At 45.8% G+C, this 12294-nt stretch overlaps 1 long non-coding RNA gene across 2 annotated transcripts; it reads right to left on the minus strand.

Annotated features, from left to right (window-relative positions):
- Positions 1-873: 873 nt before the first annotated feature.
- On the minus strand, positions 874-8684 carry LOC116102393. Of its 2 annotated transcripts, XR_004123144.1 has the most exons (4): positions 8639-8684; positions 7655-8360; positions 6380-6673; positions 874-1278 (listed from the first exon to the last, which is right to left on the minus strand). It is a non-coding gene; the product is annotated as an uncharacterized LOC116102393 (long non-coding RNA). The 2 variants fall into 2 exon arrangements; XR_004123143.1 differs by lacking the exon at positions 8639-8684 and having other exon boundaries at positions 7655-8603.
- Positions 8685-12294: the final 3610 nt, after the last annotated feature.

The raw sequence follows: 12294 nt of genomic DNA on the forward strand, positions 1-12294 counted from the left end.
CGGTTCTTTTGGCTCGTGGACTCAGCTGAGCTATTTTGAAGGTCTGCTTTGGGTGGGAAGGCACTGATATTTGAAAAAACAGTATGGCTTCCCTGTACATGTGCTTATTTCACTTGGGGATAAGGGTTCAATACTAGAGGCTGTACACAGGGGAACATAGAATCAAAAGCAGGCAAGAGGACTCCAGGAAGGGCTTAGAGTTCACTGATCTACACGCAAAGGAACAATTTTAAAGACAAGGGTTTTACCCTCTCATTTTCTTTTTGTAAAAATTATTACATTAACATTTATTAATGTGTATATGTGTACATGTGCGCACACGCTGAAGAGCCTGTGTGGAGATCAATGGGCAACCTGCTCTTCTCGTTACACCATGTGAGTTCAGGGACATAACCTAGGTTTTAACAACGAGGGAAGAGGGTTTTGGTGAATAAATTTACACCTATGAGAGTTAATATTCTCTAAACAGTTTTGAAACTTTAACCATATAACCCTTTGAAACAGGGTCTAAATACGTGTCCTTGTACATAGTCAGGGGACTACTGAGGAGTGTGAGAATTTCAGCCGTGAAGCTATGCAGCTGTGTTTATAAGCAGCTGAGGTGCTGAGGAGCTGACAGGATTGTCTGAAATGGTGAGCGACTCCTGGAAAAGATTTCTAATTAATTTATTTATTTTTATGTATGTTTAAGATGCATGTCATCACATGTGTGGAGATCAGAGAACAACTTGAAGGAGTCGGTTCTCTCCTACGTGTCTGTGGGTACTGGGGATCCAACGCAGGTCCTGAGGCTTGGCAGCAAGCTCCTCTATCCACTAAACCATCTCACTGATGCCTGAACATTTTAAACCAGCAAAGGACTGGTCTTTATAGCAGTTGCATTCATGGAAAATTTATGAATTTAGGAAAATTTATGAAATCTATATACAACAATGGCTTCCTTTTCCATCTAACTTAGAGTTAGGTTTTCAACTCCAACCGTATACAGAGGTTTTTAGTGTTTGTTTCTTTGTTTGTTTCTCCACTCTGTGATATGTCTACAAACACACTGGGAGATCATACAGGAGATGAGGCACTTGGTTACTATGGAGGGGTCTATGCATTGAGACAGCTGGCATCTTGGTCTCTTGGCTACTAAATGCCATATCCCCCGTCACCTGCCATCATTACAGCGGTAAAAAGCCCACATTATGCACATCACTCCGTAGGATGGAGAGCAGTTGTTCTGGATGTGCATACAAAGCTTCTAGGCAGGATGCATCACAGGCTCAAGGTCATCTGGAAAAGAAAACGATACAATTCCTAGTAAGAAAAAGAGGGTCAAGGGCATAAGCAAGGACAGGGCAAGCCATGGGTGTGTTTATTGATGACAGTATATCCATTGAAGTGTGTCTGACTACAAGTAAAGGGAGTCCCTTGGGAGTTGAGTTTCACAATAAGGAATGTACTAGAACATAGAGCAGAGGAAACCGAGAGGTACATTGCACAGCTGTTCACCCTCACTCCTGGGATGTTTGTCCCAAGAACCTTGGGGGATGCCAAGCCAGGTTCCAAATTGTATACAGATTGTGTTTTCCTATAAATGCCTATAACAAAATTCAATTTACAAACTGGACATGTAAGAGATCACCGGCAAAAATCCAGTACAAAAGCAAAAGCATTACAAAAGCATACTGTTTCAAAAGTAATGTGTCTGAGTTCTCGCTCTAATATCTGTGTGCATGATACAGGTGTGTATATGAGTGTGTACTCATTTTCTCATCTGTGCATACATGTGTACAGGTGAGAGGTAGAAACGTTCCACTTTACTTACAGAGGTAGCATCCGTCACTGAACCCAGAGCTTTCCAATTCTGGCTGCTTTATCTAGCCAGCTTGCTCCCGAGTACAGAGACTAAAGGCAGCAGCTTTCACATGGCTTCTAGGGATCCAAACTGTTGTGGCTTTGATTTAATGCTTGTCTTATGTTATCTGGGCTCCCAGATTGCACAAGAATCCCACATGTAAGACACTGGGGGCCCTACCCCCAGCTGATTCTGATTGGTGAATAAAGTTGCCAGTGACCAATAGCCAGGCAGGGAGACAGAGGTGGGACTTTAGGATTCATGGGCAAGGGGACCAAAGAAGAGACAGTACTCCCATGACAGGGAAGTAGAAGGATCGGGCTTGATAGTTGCAGAAGAGAGAGAGCATACAATTATGTGAGAGCCAGGGAAGAACTGCCCTAGCCACACACCCCCATGGGTCTAGGGTAGCAAAGATGGATTATGGATTTTAGTAAGTAATTATTCAGGAGTCTCGGAGGGGAAGTGTTAGCAATGTGGAAGTTTGGGAGTAGGTCCAGCCATTGAGCTGATTAAAGTGTATTAAATATAAGGCTGTGTATGTGTGTCTTTCATTGGAGAATCCAGAGCATTGGGGTGGGTAGCCAGGAACTCACACCACTGCTGCCGGGCGATTAGAGTAGCGTTAATCATCTAATACAACACCGAACTCCAGTTCTTTGCTTGTGCCGCAGGCACGTGATCCACTGAGCCATCCTCCAGCTTTCTCAGTTCCTACTCTACTGTACCCAGCCTTCTTGTGATGATGGTGTGGGTTGATGTTTCAGAAAGCACTCATAGCTTCTCTTGGACATACTCACATGCCAGCATCTCTACTCTTGTGTTTTGAGACTGTTCCTAAGTAGGACGGGCATGACTTCAATAGGAGCACTGAGTGCCACAGTCAACATATAAGTTTTAATCTTTTGAAAAATTTACACATGATTGCTATGTTTACATCATCGCTTCTCCTCCCTCTCCCCACCCAACTCCTCCTGTTTCTCCCCCTCCCCCAAATTAAAGACCTCTTCTTCTTTAATTATTATTGTTTTACAAATATACATATGGATGCACACACACACCTACTGAGTCCGTTTAGTATTGCTCATATGTATATGTGTTCAGGGCTGGCCACTTGAGACTGGACAGATAACAACCCTGGAGAAGGCTGATTCTCCATCTCTCTGCAGCTTTTGTCTATAGCTCCTCATCTGGGGGCATGACCTTGAGAAATTTTCCCTGACCACGTTCTGTGGCAGTCAGCTTGGCAAGTGACTGACAGGTAGGTACCATAAACAGCCTGGATTCGCAGAAATGAGAGATGATTCACATCCAGGGCAGAGTTGAGATGGACGGGGTAGGATTTCATCACCTCTCACAGAACGGCATGCAATTTCAAACTTGTGCATAGTTTATTTCTGCAATTTTCCATTTAATATTTTTGGACAGTGTTTGACTCTGGAGAGCGGAATCCATCTTCACGAAGGAACAGGCATTAGCATGGTTGGTTACACAAGATCAAATTTTCAAATGAAAAAAGTAAAATATACTCTAAAAGGAGACATTTGATACTGGTAAAATGAAAATAGTCCTGTATTTAGATCTCTGTCCATTCCACATCCACCTTAGCGATGGGGTTTCTAAATGTATACCATGTACTCAAATCCCAGTGAGATCTTGACCTCTGGGTTTAATGGAATTTAAGATCTTTAAGACAATCTGGGCTGCATTTAGAGCATAAAGGGAGCAACTGAGGTTCCAGGCCTCAGCTTTGGCCCTGTGGGGTTCTGAAAACATAGGTGGGACTTCTAGGGACACTGGGGAAAGAGATGAGCTAAGCAGATAGACTTGGGATTTCTTTGGGGCTCCCTCTGAGTGATATCGGGATGCTGTGTTTCTGCAGGGAGGTTCCAGCAGATGGTGTAGAATTTTGAGGTTTGGTAGCTTTGAAGTAAGAGTGTATCCCCCATTAGTAGGGCTGCACGAGAGCATATCACAACCACTTATTTGCATTCATAGGGGCCGGGTGCTGACGGAGGCTCGAAGGTAAGCATGGGTGTTGTTTGTTAGGCACTATCTACTTTATTTTTGAGACAGAGTCCCTCACACGTCTGAAACTCACCAAATAAGTGAGTCCCAGCAAGCTTCCTGCCTGTACTCCCAGTCCAATGGAGGCTGTGTTCCTTCCCACAAGATCTGGCTGCTAACAGCTCCCTGCTGTTGCTAGGCCTGGCTATTTCACAATCCCAATTTGGTCCCCTCAACACTGCTCCCATTCAAATGGCTCTTCTGATAGGTCTTTCCCACTAAATGTTTACAGTCTGTGTTTGTATGCATGTACGTACGTGTCATTTACCATCAATTCATATACATCAATTATCTCTCTATCGCTCATCTACTGAATGTACTGTATCATCTAGCTAATCTTTATAAAACATAGCTTTGCTGAGATTCGATTCACATCCATAGAAACAATCTGTCTGAAGAGTATAGTTCATCTACTGTTATTTTAACCGTAGTCATCTTCCATATTAACAACCAAACAGTTCCCATTTGGTCTTGGAGACCAAAAAATATATAAGATTTAACATTTTACCCACTCATACTGTGTTTAAGGGAGACTGTGCCCCACTCCGAGGAGCAAATGAGGTGAGACATAAAGGGTTATGAGTCTGCAAGTGTCTGAGCTGAAAGATTGGCTTATAAACTCCCACTCTTCTTTGGATAAGCTCATGGTGCTACCACACATGACAGGGCATGGCTTCCACATGTGAGTTCTGTCACGCCTAAATTGATCTACTCCATTCAGTGAGCTGGCTCTGTCAACCTCCTGTTTGGATATCATGGTAATTTCACATAACAATACATGAATTTCTAAATCCCCACACTCAATTTGCAAACCAGTTAAAACAGGTTGTAGACACGCAGGGGACCATGATTCACACTGTAAGTAATATCGCATTACAGACGACTTCCTGAAAAGAGTACCACTATAGTTTTCCTCCTGACTTTCCTTCTTACATGTAGACTGTTTTCTTCTAGAAGAATCCCAAGTGCCTCTGTCACTTTCGGGCCCCAGTTCTACTTTCTGAGTGTCCCATCAAAGCCAAGCTGTCATTGGGAGACGTGTCCCAAACTGCTGACAGGTGTCTGGCCTGCAGCCATGATCCTACTCCTGTTCTCAAAGCTAGCCTCCTTCATGGCTATATGTCATCTTAGCTCATTCCCTGAGCTCTGTGCACACTGTAAAGGACTCACGGAACCACAGACCCAGGCAAAGAACCCAGTCTGGGAATGGAAGATAAAGAAGGAAGCTCTTGGACCCTCAGGCAGTTGTTAAAGGGAGGACAGCACCAAAGAGCTAGGCAGTTATGGTAATAATAGCAGGGTACCGGGAAACCTTTATTGAGACGCAGCAGTCAAACCACATAGTTGTTAAATGACCATAACTCTGTCTTAAATAATCAGTTCAGCTGGTCTCTATTTAACATAATAGCTGCCTATTAAACTTAAATTAAGTACAGAGTTAAATGTCTCTAGGACACAAAAACCCCAAAACAACTGCCAAGGTCTGCACGAAAGCTCTGGCAGGAATGAGCTCTGAGCTTGTCCCCCTGGTCTGGGTGTGCTCTGAAGCCCCCCACCCCCGTCCTGCTGTCTGCACTTGGAGAATGCTATTTTCCAGAACTGGGGTGGGGGTGAGGGACCGGTTTCATAGTGCTTTTCAATGTTGACCTTATCTCAAAAGTTTCTAGTTCCATAGACATGCCTAAATATGCTAGAATCCATCCAAATACCCCTGAGAAGCCCTATGAGGTCTCTCCAGGTTCAAGGATGCCAGGATGTCTATGAGTTCAGCTCTCCATCTGTATGTTTACTCCACACTAGAACACAACCTCATCCAAGACTCAGATGACAGGCAGGGGCCCCTGCCTCCACAGCCTCCCACCAACTCACTCTCCTCCTGTCTCTATCAACTGACTCATCCCTCTTCCTTCCCAAATTCACTCATCCATGAAACACTGTGTACTTGCTATGTGCTAACACCCAGGCAGCAGTGCAGAGACCAGCAAAGGCAGACACCAAGGCCTCAGCTTTTGGTGAGAGAGACAGCCATCCCTCAGTCTCCAAGACTAAAAGGCTCCGCTCACCTCATTATCCCCATCTTTTGTGCCTATCTCCTTCTTCCCCGGGGGTCAGCCAAGCACACATGTTAGTGGCTGTCTTCACAGTTCCCTTAGGACACAACCTGGATGAAAATGACCTTTCTGATTTTATGTGCTCCTAGAGATTGTGAGCAGAAGGCTTAGAGGATGCCAGACAAGCAAACACTCTATCCTACTGAGTGGAATTCAATGTCTAGTACTTTTCCTTGGTTGAAGTAGAAATTTCTGGATTGTTCCGGACACAACTCAGTTGTGCCACATGATGTTTTTCTGGAAGCTGCCTTGTGAGAGGGCATGTGGTGTTTTGCTGAAAACAGACACTTGAGAGGGCACATGATGTTTAGAAAGAATATAAATAGAACCCCCACAAACAGTGAGAGGATGCTCTTACATTGCTAGGCTGTACAATGCTTCACTGGTGTTCATTTCGTAGAGAGAAACGTGCCAAAGGTCTTGTGGTGTTCCAGCGGATTCTGGCCACTTCTGCTGACTTGTGCCTATTCAGCAGAGCCTTGCTGTTTCTGGTGGATCGGGCAGCCATATTCATTTGTGTTTGGTGTTTGCTATTGAACGAGACTGTTCGTATCCTGACAAGAGTTGAATTGTCCCAGGGAACTACTTTTAAACAGGTCTCCAACTTCCTTTTCCTATTAACCTTCTTTTTCCCCCGTTTCTGATCTGTGGGCTAGAAGGAAAGTTGAAGCGTTTAAGAACCCTAAATAAAGTAGGTTTTGAAAACTCTAGGCCTACACTTGGTAACTTTTTGCTGCATTCTGTGGCTAGCAAGTACTGCTAAAGAGTGTCTCACCCCAGTGCCCACAACATCCAGACCTCTGGCACAAGCACCTCCCTGCTTTGATGGAGCCTTAGTCCTCTGGACCTGTGTGTGGACCCTCATCTGTCAAGGCTCAGCAGTTGTCAGCTCTGCTTACCTCCCCAAGGCTTTCCTGGCCTGCTACTTCACAACAGATCTGCAGCTCCCTTCCTGCCAGTGTCCTATAGTCCCCTGCAATGCTCAGACCTGTGGAGGCTTCTAGCAAAACCTCCCTAGGCCCGACAGCACTGCCTGTGAAACCGTGGCCTCCAGTGTCAGAATTCTTAAAAGCCAGCTTTCCTTCATATCCCAAGCCCTGGTTGCGGGACAGAGAAGAATATCCAAGTAACAGAGTATAGCTCAGCTGGCAGAATGCTTTCTCAGCACCATGTAAACCAGGTATAATCCCCCATACTTGGGAAGTCGAGGCAAAAAAATCAGAAGTTCGAGGACATCATCAACTCTATATTGAGTTCAAGGTCAACCTGAGCTACCGAAGACCCTGTCTCAAAGAGAAAAGTGGGAAGAGAAAGAGAGGAAGAGGAAGGGAGGGAGACAAAGACAGAGACAGAGACAGAGAGACTAGTAGTGGTTGCACACACCTCTAATCCTAGCACTAGGGTGGCAGGAGCAGGCAGATCTCTGAGGTTAAAGCAAGTCTGGAAAGCTCCAGGATAGCCAGGGCTACACAAAGAAACCTTGTCTTAAAAAACAAACAAACAAACAAAAAAGATAAGGGGTGGGCTGAGCTCGAAGCCAGCCTCCCAGCTTTCCCAGGTCCCTCTGCTGCTCTTTACCACATAGCCACACCCTCCATAGGACTATGATTGTTAATTTGGTTTTGTGTATTACCTAATGTTTCCTTTCCTGGAGAGGACTGGCAAAGCCAGCATCCTTCCATGACCAAGATCAACAGCAGATTCCATATCTCTCCTATAAGGAGCATTTCAGAAAACACGGCAGGAAAGCATTCTCCAGCTCATTAGTCCAGGCTTGATGTCATTCTGTGGGGTGGAGTTGAAGCTCATCTTTTGCTTCTATGCCAGGAAATTCTTCCTAAAACCATAGGAACTGCTGCTCCATGTGGAGGACCAGACTGCTGGGAGGAGCAAGGAATCCTCAACATTAGTGATATGGTTCACTTTTTGTGTCCACACTTTTTAATATCAAGTTCAGTTGATTCCTATAATAATCTGGACACATGCTTTCTTCATCCATTTACTCAGTCATCCAGGGAGACCTCAACAAGTTGTGACTTGTTGAGAAGTATAAGTCATAATAACAAATTTTTCAGCCTTCAGGACTGGGCTGAGAATGGGTCACCATGGCTGATGGGGTCTGGGAGGTTGCTGCTGGCTTTGGTCTTCCTCCTGCTTGAAAGGCTCTCGGTGGGCGAGGGCCACAGTCCCCACCTCAAGCGTGTCAGGGGAAGCACGTCCCTCCATTCACTACATTCAAGCCACTGCTGTTTATTTCTTTGAACCTACATTTTTAATTAGCGAATGGTTGGAGATCAGCTTCAACAATCACACTGCTTGGTTTCTGTCACGGTTTGCCCCTGCGCAGAGACACACACATTGTAAGGCTAATCCTCAGCTGTCAGCACTGTTCTGGGAGGCTCTGAAAACATCAGGAGTTGGGTCTTAGGGATAGGAAGTAGGTTAGGAATATCCCCGTGGCTATATCTCGGGGGCGGGGGGCGGGGGGGAGGCGCGCTTCCTGTACCTCCCAACCCCTCTCTCAGTTTCCTGACCACTAAGAAATGAAGATGCCCCTCCACATCAGGCTCCTACCACCCTGATGTTCCTGACAAGGGCGAAGAGCCAAGAGACTGACCCTCTGAAACCAGGAGCCAAAATAAGCCTGTCTTCTTCCCGCGGTTCTCAGAGAGGTGACGTCACTGCAAAGAGAATGAGAAAAGCAACCAATGGGGTTTGGACTCTGGTGACCCCGCCCACCTGTGTGTTGCTGGGCAGGTTATTTTCGATTTCTTCACTGTACTTTACCCCCGTGTAGATTAGAGGGTGTAAGCGGCCCCTCACCAAGGTATCAGGGTTAGAGCAGCTAGAGAAAGCTGCGGGGGTCCTGTCCTTCGGGGCATCTACAGTCTTCATTTTCCCCTTCTCTGTTCTGGGGTATTCCTTGGCATTTTACCTCAGAACACTGTTCAAACATGGCCTGGTCTGAGGATCCTATTCTGGCTTAATTTTTGTCCTTTCTTCTAACTTAATTTTATTTTTTATTTATAATCTATAATTACTTAATTAATTAATATCTGTGGGGATGCTTAGGTCCTTCAGTGTCAACCCCCTACCTACTCCTTGGTTATTCCTACTGCCCATCAAATCAGGGTTTCTGGAACAGCCCCCTGAATGCAAAGTTTGGATCATTTAGCCAAAGGTTTGCTGGATTTATCCAAGTGGGTGACCCATTGACATCCACACCAAATGGAGGAAGTAGAGAACTGGCCCCTGCACAACATCCTCTGGCTTCCATACACAAGCCAACACACATGCCTCACATCTCACACATGCATAAAGAACTGAACTTAAAAAAAAATAAAACATTCCAAACTGGGTGTGGTGGCACAGGCCTTGAATCCCAGTATTCCAGAGGCAGAGGCAGGCGGATATCTTGAGGTCTAGGCCAGCCTGGTCTACAGAGCTCATTTCAGGACAGCCAGGGCAACAGAGAAACCCTGTCTCGAGAAAACAAAACAAAATAAAATAAGCATTCCCTGGAGTCTCTCACCATTCCAGACAATCCTGACACCTTCAATGCCTCTCCACACCTCTTTGCTTGTAAGCGGAGTTGTCCAGACTTATAACCGCAGATACCACACTGTCAATAGTCTAACGACTATGTGCAAGTAGACATAATTAGCCCTTATTTCAAAGGGTCAGATATGGTTAGAGTTTGAAGAGTGTTGAGTGAATATTAAATTACTTCTCAAAAGTGCAGAATCCTTCACCTTCTACTTCATTATTCACATTATTATAAGGCAAGTGTTTTCTCATGGATGCCTCTTACTCTGCCTTTAAACAATGGCAGGAGTGGTATCTTTTGATTTTTGAGGCTGTTGCTTTTCCATTTTGGCTGGTCTCAAATTCCTGAGCTCAGATGCTGCCCCCACTTCAGCTTCCTGAGTGCTTGGACCACTGCGTAGCTCTGCCAGTCAATAGCTGGGTGGTCAGGTTGTCTAAACTATCAGCTTCTATGAGAAGAGGAGGTGGCTCTGGTAAGGATGACCGTCGCTCGACTGTTTTTCTGACCAGGATTGCTCCTGCCATCACACAGATATCCTCTCCCGGGCACGGATGTGTAGCGCCCTGCCCCGCTGTTTAACAGGAATGTTATAAAAAGAACTGAGACGGCCAACATGCTCTTTCAGGGACTCTCTGTGCTAGAATTCTTGGAAACTATCTTCTCCTATTAGGTCTTTTTTAAAAGAGAGGACAGAGGTGCTGAAAAGCCAGGCTGAAATGCCAACGCTGTTCTCCTCATGCCTCGCCTACAGGCCTGGCCGCTGGCAGCCACGGCTACCACTCCAGAACCTGGTCTCAGCAAAATGAGCAGCATATCAACAATCTCAACCCACTAGCCCAGGGATAGGCCACTTACTCAGTCATTCCGCAAGGCTCTGTGGAGGCCAACGTACTCAACCCTCACCAACATAAGCCCAGTACACAGTCCATGCCATCTAGGAGACAGTAGGAGCTGGCAGAGAAATCTATGCTCAACCAGCTTTGACTCTGGGCTGAGGACCAATGAGCTTCTATAAACAAAAGAGCAAGGAGGGCGTAGGGGGCATCTTTTTGCTCATTTTTAAAAAGCTTAAAAAAAAACGGAGAACATTTTTAAATATTGAAAGAGCGTTGTTACATAACTAACTGGTGACCAAAAAGTGCCACTTCCCCTGCAGGGAAAGACAAAGCTCTTCGACAGCAGAGTTTCCAGCTCCAGTCAAACCTCCTTGCCTGGTCCACCCATGAACTGAGCCTGCTAGGGAGCCCCTTGGGCCTTCTCCGGCAATGAGCGAACCGGAGGTTTGGGTCGCAGCTCACTTTGACGACAATGAGTTTTGACGTGCTAAAGTCTGAGACAAATTTGGAGTAGGGAAGCCTCCCCTCAGGCTCCTCCCAGGCCAAGATACAGAGCATCAGAAACACATGTTTTCATCTGAGCCTCCACGCAGCGGAAAGGGAAGATGGGCAGAAGTCCCAAAGACGGCAGTGGAGAAGGAGAAAGGTTCCAGGTGCCGTTAGGATGAGGACGCTCGAGGTAGCGGCAGCTTCGCATCCGTGGTCTGAAAGTAATGAGAACTATCCAAAGTTAATTAATAGAACCAGGGACAGACTGTTAAAAAGAAAGGCGAGCCCTGCTTCAGGCTCCATTGCAGGCCTTGATGGTGAGCAGGAGAAGCCTTTGGAAGGCACAGCTTGCGGATTGCCTGGGAGCCCATTAGAAGTCAACATGAAATTCTGTACGCTTATCAGGTGGGCAGAGTGTGAATGATTTATACCTAAAGCCAGCCTGATGTATCCATCCATCTCCACCTCCACTAACCTCCTCCACAGCGTTTGTCTGACTGGAGCCATGTGCACACTATGAAATGACCTTACATAAGATGCATGCTCTGTAAGAAAAACACTTAGCCCAAAACTCTTATAACCCTTATTTAAATTTTGCCCCAAATATTCCATTTTGGCTGCCTACTCTTGCTCCTCCTCCTCCTCCTCCTCCTCCTCCTCCTCCCCTTCCTACTCCTCTTCCTTTAACAGAAGCAATTTTTAACTGAAGCCACAATTTCTAATTTTTGCTAGAGAGTTATTGACTAATTTGTGAGTCAAAAAAGCTGGTTTTAGCCGGTTCCTGCAGCAGTGGAATGTGCCGTCCCCATCTTTCTGCAAATTACAAACACAGGGCTGTTGTCCATCGTAAACTCCTGGCTCAAGAAATCCAACTTTTCATCATAAATTCTGAGAGAAAAAGCTCGCCTGGGTGTCTCCCTCGCCTCAGCCTGTGTTCCCAGACAACTCACAAGCAACCCGGCCTATGTACGTCTCCCCGAAGGCTAACACTGCAGCCCTGCCAACAGCTGCAAGCTATAAATAGGACAGCTTGGGACAGTCGGAGGGGAGGGTCAAGAAGCAAAATCTAATAAGTATTCAGATGCAATGGCCAAGAAGCTCTCGGAAGGGATGAAGAAGAAAAGAACTGGTGGAGTTCTGCAAACTGAAGGAACAGTCCAAGGAACGATGAGGAGAAGCCCATGGCCACTGGAACCTGCTCAGCCGAGGGACAGAGGAAATCCTTTAATCCAGGAATGTCACCTCCTTGATTGGAGCGACTTCTTTAAATTTAGTTTTTGAGAACGTCATGCATGAATAGAATGTGTTTCCATCAAGCCCATCCCATCTCCTCTTCCAGCTCTTCTTTAATGCCCCGGCCCCTTACTGGTCTCTCCAGCACTGTATACTCTTTTTTTTTTT

The sequence above is a fragment of the Mastomys coucha genome, unplaced genomic scaffold (assembly GCF_008632895.1).
Source record: "Mastomys coucha isolate ucsf_1 unplaced genomic scaffold, UCSF_Mcou_1 pScaffold21, whole genome shotgun sequence".
Classification (NCBI taxonomy): Eukaryota; Metazoa; Chordata; class Mammalia; order Rodentia; family Muridae; genus Mastomys; species Mastomys coucha.